The sequence below is a fragment of the Lissotriton helveticus genome, chromosome 4_1 (assembly GCF_964261635.1).
Source record: "Lissotriton helveticus chromosome 4_1, aLisHel1.1, whole genome shotgun sequence".
NCBI classification, from domain to species: Eukaryota; Metazoa; Chordata; class Amphibia; order Caudata; family Salamandridae; genus Lissotriton; species Lissotriton helveticus.
In genome coordinates, this window is record NC_136063.1 from 1,499,591,505 (window position 1) to 1,499,601,212 (window position 9,708).

Here is a 9,708-nt window from a genome sequence, read left to right on the forward strand (position 1 = left end):
CACTCAAACAGTGTCTCTGATATCCAGCCTGAGCTATTTGAAAAATTAGCAAAACTCGCTAGAAGTGCTCACTATTAGCGAGTTTTGCTAATTTTCAGTATCAACCCTCATGACTGTTTTCAGGTCCCTGTAGCCACAAGGACCCCATTATATATCTCAGGTAATATAGCAAGAGTGGCTATCCAGCCTCCAGGCACATGTCGGAATCCTATTTGTGACATTTCGAGGTGTTTGGTGTCACATCACATTTCTAGTTCTGGACCCAAGGACCCCATAGTATACCTCAGATGACATACCAAGAGTGTCTAAGACCCTTTTCTGGCCTCCAGGGGTGACTTTTTGAAGTTTTTGTGTTTAAGGGGGCAAAGTCACTTCTTCCACCCAGCCCAAGGTGCTCAAAATCGTGTACGAACAGAGGTTTTTCCCTTCGCTGGAAGCTGGAAAAAAAACTTCAGATAATATCAAAGGTAGACAGATCAAATGAAAGCATCAGATCTGACCTTTCTAACAAGTGTATTTATGTCTTGAACACTCAAACGGTGTCTCTGATATCCAGTCTGAGCTATTTGACATATTAGCAAATCTTGTCCAAAAAATATTTTTTGACAATATTTGCTAATTTTCAGTATCAAACCTCATGACTGTTTTCAGGTCCCTGTATCCACCAGGACCCCATTATATATCTCAGGTGATGTAACAAGAGTGGCTAGGGCTCATTTCCAGCCTCCAGGCATATGTCGGACTCCTATTTGTGACATTTCGTGGTGTTTGGTGTCAAACTCATTTTTCCCATTATAAGCCATAGAGCTCAGAGTCACATCACATTTCTAGTTCTGGACCCAAGGACCCCATAGTATACCTTAGATGACATACCAAGAGTGTCTAAGACCCTTTTCTGGCCTCCAGGGGTGACTTTTTGAAGTTTTTGTGTTTAAGGGGGCAAAGTCAGTTCTTCCACCTAGCCCAAGGTGCTCAAAATCAGGTACGATCTCAGGTTTTTCCCTTGGCTGACAGCTAGGAAAAAAAAACTTCAGATAATACCAAAGGTAGACAGATCAAATGAAAGCATCAGATCTGACCTTTCTAACAAGGGAAAGGGAAAGGGAAAGGGAAAGGGAAGCCGCCTGGACCCTCCGGACCCCGTCCCGGGCACCGTCCCGGGAACCCTGCCACACAGCTGGACCCAGGACGGAGCCCCGGGTGGGGAGGCCACCCTCCCCGGGGCCCTCAGGGGCCCCGGATGGGGCTCCTGAAGACAGCCAAGCAAGGAGAGGCTCCCCGGGCACCACGGATCTCCCGTCCCGGGCCTTTTGCAGTGCGGCAGGCTGGGGGGACAGGGCCCTGACCCCGAGAACCCGACCAGGGCCCGGCGGGGCCCCTGAATCCAGCCGGGGCTCCCAAGCCTGGATGCACAGGGGAAGCCTACCCCGGGCCCTCCAGACCCCGTCCCAGGCACCCTGCCACGCGGCAGGACCCAGGACGGAGCCCTGGGTGGGGAGGCCGCCCTCCCCGGGGCCCCTCAGGGGCCCTGGACGGAGCTTCTGAACCCAGCCGAGCAAGGGGAGGCTCCCCGGGCACCACGGAAACCCGTCCCGGGCCTTTGGCAGTGCGACAGGCCGGGGGACGGGGCCCAGAGCTGGGGCACCCGACCCAGGGCCCGGCAGGGCCCCTGGCCCCAGCCGGGAGCCCGGAGGCACAGGGGACGCCTCCCCGGGCCCTCCGGACCCCATCCAGGGCTTCCAGCCACGAGGCAGGCCCAGGGACGGACCCGGGGCTGGGACGGCATCCTGGCCCAGCCAGCTGCCGGCTGAGGACTGCTAGGCCGTGAGGGGTCTCAGAGTACCTTGTCCCTAGTAATCCGGAGGAAGGCAACCCCTCTTTCTGGGAACAAGTGCGCACCGCGAGGCTCAAGGGACCCAAGGTGCCAAAGTACCTGACCTCCTGGAGCCCTCGCTGGGATCCGGGAGATGAATGGCACCTCATCTGGACTTCCAGGGAAGTCCGGCCATCTAGTCGCCCCATAGGAAAGCATTGCGGGCGACCAGATGGCCGATGGGATCCGGGCAACCAGATGGCTGAGGCGATCTGGGCAACCAGATGGCCGGGCACGAAAGGGAAGCTGCCTGGACCCTCCGGACCCGGTCCCGGGCACCGTCCCGGGCACCCTGCCACACGGCTGGACCCAGGATGGAGCCCCGGTTGGGGAGGCCACCCTCCCCGGGGCCCTCAGGGGACCTGGAAGGGGCTCCTGAAGTCAGCCGAGCAAGGAGAGGCTCCCCGGGCACCACGGAACTCCCGTCCAGGGCCTTTGGCAGTGCGGCAGGCTGGGGGGACAGGGCCTTGACCCAGAGAACCCGACCAGGGGCCCGGCGGGGCCCCTGGATCCAGCCGCGGCTCCCAGGCCTGGATGCGCAGGGGAAGCCTACCCCGGGCCCTCCAGACCCCGTCCCAGGCACCCTGCCACGCGGCAGGACCCAGGACGGAGCCCTGGGTGGGGAGGTCGCCCTCCCCGGGGCCCCCAGGGGTCCTGGACAGAGCTTCTGAACCCGGCCGAGCAAGGGGAGGCTCCCCGGGCACCACGGAAACCCGTTCCGGGCCTTTGGCAGTGCGACAGGCCGGGGGACGGGGCCCAGAGCTGGGGCACCCGACCCAGGGCCTGGTAGGGCCCCTGGCCCCAGCCTTGAGCCCGGAGGCACAGGGGACGCCTCCACGGGCCCTCCGGACCCCATCCAGGGCTTCCAGCCACGAGGCAGGCCCAGGGACGGACCCGGGGCTGGGGCGGCATCCTGGCCCAGCCAGCTGCCGGCTGAGGACTTCTAGGCCGTGAGGGGTCCCAGAGTACCTTGTCCCTAGTAATCCAGAGGAAGGCAACCCCTCTTTCTGGGAACAAGTGCGCACCGCGAGGCTCAAGGGACCCAAGGCGCTAAAGTACCTGACCTCCTGGAGCCCTCGCTGGGATCCGGGAGGCGAATGGCACCTCATCTGGACTTCCAGGGAAGTCCGGCCATCTGGTCGCCCCATAGGAAAGCATTGCGGGCGACCAGATGGCCGATGGGATCCGAGCAACCAGATGGCCGAGGGGATCTGGGCGACCAGATGGCCGGGCACAAAAGGGAAGCCACCTGGACCCTCCAGACCCCGTCCCGGGCACCCTGCCGCGTGGCAGGACCCAGGACGGAGCCACGTGTGGGGAGGCCACCCTCCCTGGGGCCCTCAGGGGCCCCGGACGGGGCTCCTGAAGCCAGCCAAGCAAGGGGAGGCTCCCCGGGCAGCACGGAACCCCCTTCCCGGGCCTTTGGCAGTACGGCAGGCCGGGGGGACAGGGCCCTGGGACCGAGCATGCAAACCGGGGCCCGGCAGGGCCCCTGGACCCAGCCGGGACTCCCAGGCCCGGAGGCGCAGGGGAAGCCTACCCCAGGCCCTCCGGACCCCGTCCCAGGCACCCTGCCACGTGGCAGGACCTAGGACGGACCCCAAGTTGGGGAGGCCACCCTCCCAGGGGCCCTCAGGGGCCCCGGACGGAGCTCCTGAACCCAGCCAAGCGCGGGGAGTCTCCCCGGGCACCACGGAACCCCGTCCCGGGCCTTTGGCAGTGCGGCAGGCCGGGGGACAGGGCCCTGGGCCGTAACACCCAACCCGGGGCCCAGCAGGGCCCCTGGACCCCACCAGGGTTCCCAGGCACCGAGGCGCAGGAGAAGCCTCCCCGGGCCCTCAGGACCCCGTCACGGCACCCTGCCACGCAGCAGGACCCAGGACGGAGCCCCAGACGGAACTCCTGAACCCAGCCAGGCTCCCCGGGCACAACGGAACTTCCGCCGTCCCGGGCAGTGCAGCAGGCCGGGGGGGACGGGGACCCCAGGCCAGGGCCCTCCCGGACCCTATCCAGGGCATCCTGCCACGCGGCAGACCCAGGGACGGACCCGGGGCTGGGGCGGCATCCTGGCCCTCCAGCTGCCGGCTGAGGACCGCTAGGCCGAGAGGGGTCCCAGAGTACCTTGTCCGTAGTAATCCGGAGGAAGGCTACCCCTCTTTATCGGGACAAGTGCGCACTGCGAGGCTCAGGGGACCCTAGGCACGAATGTGCCCGACCTCCTGGAGCCCTGGCTGGGATCCCGCAGGCAAATGGCACCTCATCGGGACTTCCAGGGAAGTCCGGCAATCTGGTCGCCCCATAGGAAAGCATTGTGGAGGAGTGGTGTGGCTCACTGGTTAGAGGCGGCAGACCCGGGAGCGGAGGACGGCCCAGGACCAGGGTTCAATTCCCGACGCGGCAGGGTCTTGGACCAGGGTCAACGGACTCGATAATTCTCGCTTTGGTGACTACTCTAACTAGGGATCACACTGGGCAACTCTGGGCATTAGCTTGCCTCATCTCCACAACGGCCCCCCACATACGCCGGGGATGCCTGATTTCACTTTGGAGATACCCAGTAGGGACCAGATGGCCGAGGCGATCTGGGCGACCAGATGGCCGGGCACGAAAGGGAAGCTGCCTGGACCCTCCGGACCCGGTCCCGGGCACTGTCCCGGGCACCCTGCCACACGGCTGGACCCAGGACGGAGCCCCGGTTGGGGAGGCCAGCCTCCCCGGGGCCCTCAGGGGACCTGAACGTGGCTCCTGAAGCCATCCGAGCAAGGAGAGGCTCCCCGGGCACCACGGAACCCCCGTCCCGGGCCTTTGGCAGTGCGGCAGGCCGGGGGGACAGGGCCCTGACCCCAAGCACCCGACCCGGGGCCCGACAGGGCCCCTGGATCCAGTCGGGGCTCCCAGGCCTGGAGGCGCAGGGGAAGCCTACCCCGGGCCCTCCAGACCCCGTCCCAGGCACCCTGCCACGCGGCAGGACCCAGGACGGAGCCCTGGGTGGGGAGGTCGCCCTCCCCGGGGCCCCCAGGGGTCCTGGACAGAGCTTCTGAACCCGGCCGAGCAAGGGGAGGCTCCCCGGGCACCACGTAACCCCGTCCTGGGCCTTTGGCAGTGCGGCAGGCAGGGGGACGGGAACCCCAGGCCAGGGCCCTCCCGGACCCTATCCAGGGCATCCTGCCACGCGGCAGACCCAGGGACGGACCCGGGGCTGGGGCGCCATCCTGGCCCATCCAGCTGCCGGCTGAGGACCGCTAGGCCGAGAGGGGTCCCAGAGTACCTTGTCCGTAGTATTCCGGACGAAGGCTTCCCCTCGTTATGGGATCAAGTGCGCACCGCGAGGCTCAGGGGACCCTAGGCGCGAATGTGCCTGACCTCCTGGAGCCCTGGCTGGGATCCCGGAGGCGAATGGCACCTCATCGGGACTTCCAGGGAAGTCCGGCCATCTGGTCACCCCATAGGAAAGCATTGCAGGCGACCAGATGGCCGAGGCGATCTGGGCGACCAGATGGCCGGGCACGAAAGTGAAGCTGCCTGGACCCTCTGGACCCGGTCCCGGGCACCGTCCCGGGCACCCTGCCACACGGCTGGACCCAGGACGGAGCCCCGGGTGGCGAGGCCACCCTCCCGGGGCCCTCAGGGGACCTGGACGGGGCTCCTGAAGCCATCCGAGCAAGGAGAGGCTCCCCGGGCACCACGGAACCCCCGTCCCGGGCCTTTGGCAGTGCAGCAGGCCGGGGGGACAGGGCCCTGACCGCGAGCACCCGACCCGATGCCCGGCAGAGCCCCTGGATCCAGCTGGGGCTCCCATGCCTGCAGGCACAGGGGAAGCCTACCCCGGGCCCTCCAGACCCCGTCCCAGGCACGCTGCCACGCGACAGGACCCAGGACGGAGCCCCGGGTGGGAAGGCTGCCCTCCCCAGGCCCCTCAGGGGCCCTGAACGGAGCTTCTGAAACCAGCTGAGCAAGGGGAGGCTCCCCGGGCACCACGTAACCTCGTCCTGGGCCTTTGGCAGTGCGGCAGGCTGGGGGACGGGGCCCAGAGCTGGAGCACCTGACCCGGGGCCCGGACGGGCCCCTGGCCCCAGCTGGGAGCGCGGAGGCGCAGGGGACGCCTCTCCGGGCTCTCCCGGACCCCATCCAGGGCTTCCTGCCACGCGTCAGGCCCAGGGACGGACCCGGGGCTGGGGCGGCATCCTGGCCCAGCCTGCTGCCGGCTGAGGACTGCTAGGCCGTGAGGGGTCCCAGAGTACCTTGTCCCTAGTAATCCGGAGGAAGGCTACCCCTCTTTCTGGGAACAAGTGCTCACCGCGAGGCTCAGGGGACCCAAGGCGCGAAAGTACCCGACCTCCTGGAGCCCTCGCTGGGATCCGGGAGTCGAATGGCACCTCATCGGGACTTCCAGGGAAGTGCGGCCATCTGGTCGCCCCATAGGAAAGCATTGCGGACGACCAGATGGCCGATGGGATCCGGGCAACCAGATGGCCGACGGGATCTGGGCGACCAGATGGCCGGGCGCGAAAGGGAAGCAGCCTTGACCCTCCTGACCCCGTCCCGGGCACACTTCCGTGCGGCAGGACCCAGGACGGAGCCCCGGGTGGGAAGGCCACCCTCCCCGGGGCCCTCAGGGTCCCCGGACAGGGCTCCTGAAGCCAGCCGAGCAAGGGGAGGCTCCCCGGGCACCACGGAACCCCCGTCCCGGGCCTTTGGCAGTGCGGCAGGCCGGGGGGACAGGGCCCTGGGCGCGAGCATGCAACCTGGGGCCCGGCAGGGCCCCTGGACACAGCCAGGGCTCCCAGGCCTGTAGGCGCAGGGGAAGCCTACCCCGGGCCCTCCGGACCCTGTCCCAGGCACCCTTCCATGCGGCAGGACCCAGAACGGACCCTGAGTGGGGAGGCCACCCTCCCAGGGGCCCTCAGGGGCCCCGGACGGAGCTCCTGAAGGCAGCCAAGCACGGGGAGGCTCCCCGGGCACCACAAAACCCCGCCCCGGGCCTATGGCAGTGCGGCAGGCTGGGGGACAGGGCCCTAGGCCGGAGGACAGGGCCCTGGGCCGGAGCACCGCACCTGGGGCCCAGCGGGGCCCCTGGACCCCGCCGGGGTTCCCAGGCCCCGAGGTGCAGGAGAAGCCTTCCCGGGCCCTCCGGAATCCCCGTCACGGGCCCCCTGCCATGCGGCAGGACCCAAGACAGTGCCCCGTCCGGAGCTCCTGAACCCAGCCAGGCTCCCCGGGCACAACGGAACCCCTGCCATCCCGGGCAGTGCGGCAGGCCGGTTGGGACGGGGACCCCTGGCCCGGGCCCTCCCGGACCCTATCCTGCCACGTGGCAGACCCAGGGATGGACCCAGGGCTGGGGGGGCATCCTGGCCCGTCCAGCTGCTGGCTGAGGACCGCTAGGACGAGAGGGGTCCCAGAGTACCTTGTGCCTAGTAATCCGGAGGAAGGCTACCGCTCTTTCTGGGAATAAGTGCGCACTGCGAGGCTCAGGGGACCCTAGGCGTGAATGTGCCCGACCTCCTGGAGCCCTGGCTGGGATCCGGGAGGCGAATGGTACCTCATCGGGACTTCCAGGGAAGTCCAGCCATCTGGTCGCCCCTGAGGGCCCTGGGGAGGGTGGCCTCTCCACCCGGGGCTCCGTCCTGGGTCCAGCCGTGTGGCAGGGTGCCCAGGACGGTTCCCGGGACGGGGTCCGGAGAGTCAGGGCGGCTTCCCTTTCGTGCCCGGCCATCTGGTCGTCCAGATCGCCTCGGCCATCTGGTCGCCTGCAATGCTTTCCTATGAGGCGACCAGATGGCCGGACTTCCCTGGAAGTCCCGATGAGGTGCCATTCGCCTCCCGGATCCCAGCGAGGGCTCCAGGAGGTCAGGCACATTCGGGCCTAGTGTCCCCTGAGCTTCGCGGTGCGCACTTGTTCCCAGAAAGAGGGGTAGCCTTCCTCCGGATTACTAGGGACAAGGTACTCTGGAACCCCTCTCGGCCTAGCGGTCCTCAGCCGGCAGCTGGACGGGCCACGATGCCGCCCCAGCCCCGGGTCCGTCCCTGGGCCTGCAGCGTGGCAGGAAGCCCTGGATGGGGTCAGGGAGTGCCTGGGGAGGCGTCCCCTGCGCCTCCGGGCTCCCGGCTGGGCCCCTGGCGCACCAGGTGCACCGGCTCCGGGCCCCGTCTCCCCGCCTGCCATACTGCCGAAGCTCGGGACGGGGTTCCGTTGTGCTCGGGGAGCCTCCCCTTGCTTGGCTGGGTTCAGGAGCTCCGTCCAGGGGCCCCTGAGGGGCCCAGGGAGGGTGGCCTCCCCACCCGGGGCTCCGTCCTGGGTCCTGCCACGGAAGCAGGGTGCCTGGGACGGGGTGCGGAGTAAGGGTGGGCGGCCAGCTACGCTCCGTGCACTGAGTGCCGTCTCCTACGCATTTTGCGTAGCGGGCGTAGCCAGGCGGCACTACGCGCGCTCCGCAGACGGTGCGTAGCCGGCCGCCACCCGCCTCCCTCAATACATAAATAAAAGTATAAAAAGCTATTAAAAACACTTACCTTGTCTGCCGCGTCCCTGGGGCTCCCTCTCGCCGTCCCGCGATTCTCGCCGCCATTTCGGATCCTAATGCGCATGCGCGGGCGGCCGCGCATGCGCATTTCTCATGAGGAATGCGCATGCGCGGCCGCCCGCGCATGCGCATTAGTATCCGGGTCGGTGGCGGCGCGAATCGCGGGACGGCGAGAGGGAGCCCCGGGGACGCGGCAGACAAGGTAAGTGTTTTTAATAGCTTTTTATACTATTATTTATATATTTAGGGAGGGCGGGAGGGAGGCGGGCGGCGCGGAGTGGGGCTACGCGGAGTGCGCGGGTGGGCGTAGTTGTGTGCCCACTTCGCGTAGCTTCGCGGAGCCCCACTCCGCACACTACGCCCAGGGTTAGTGCGGAGGGCCCGGGGTAGGCTTCCCCTGCGCCTCTGGGCCTGGGAGCCCCGGCTTCGCCCATGAGCCCGCCGGGCCCCGGGCCGGGTGCTCGGGCCTAGGGCCCTGTCCCCCTGGCCTGCCGCACTGCCAAAGGCCCGGGACGGGGGTTCCGTGGTACCCGGGGAACCTCTCCTTGCTCGGCTGGCTTCAGGAGCCCGTCCGGGGCCTCCCTAGCAATAAAAAGAGCCCAATTTCGTTATTAAACTCCTGTAAGATTCACTCAATTGGAAACCCTGCTCATTACCCTGGGCGGTGTTGAGCGATGAGAGTTCTATGCTCTTTAGTTCAACTGACTCTCTAATACTAGTCAGTACATCCTCCTGACATGCAACCTTATGCCATTTTAGTCTGTGATTGCAATTAGATGGCACCGCCTCTTTTGTTGTTAACAATGTGGGATTTGATACTTTTCCAATGCTTCCCCATATAATTTTCATGCACATGGGATTGTGGTCGCTATCCTGCGATTGTTTGACCTCTGTGTCCCCTAGGTACCCCCATAGGCGGGTATCGAGCAATATATAATCAATTCGCGAGGGGCCACTAAGTCTGTTAAAGGTCATAGCCCCGTTTGGGTCAGAGATTGTCCTACCATTCAATGCTCGTAGGTTATATTCTAATGTTAGGGCATTAATTTGGATCGCCCTAGGTGACCATTTCCTGATTGGCGCTAGGGGTGGGCAGAAAACTACGTTCTGACAGCGTAGTGGATGAAGCCAGCCACACCTGCTCCCCGGGCCCGGTCCCAGCTACCGAACCCTAGCCAGGCCGGGGAGAGACTCCCCGTACCACAGTGGAGCGCCGTCCCCAGCGCCCGGACCCTCTGATGGCTTGCAGGACGGGGGATCACGCACCACAGGCCCAGGAGGACAGAACTCAAGCCCCGGGCCCGGTCACCT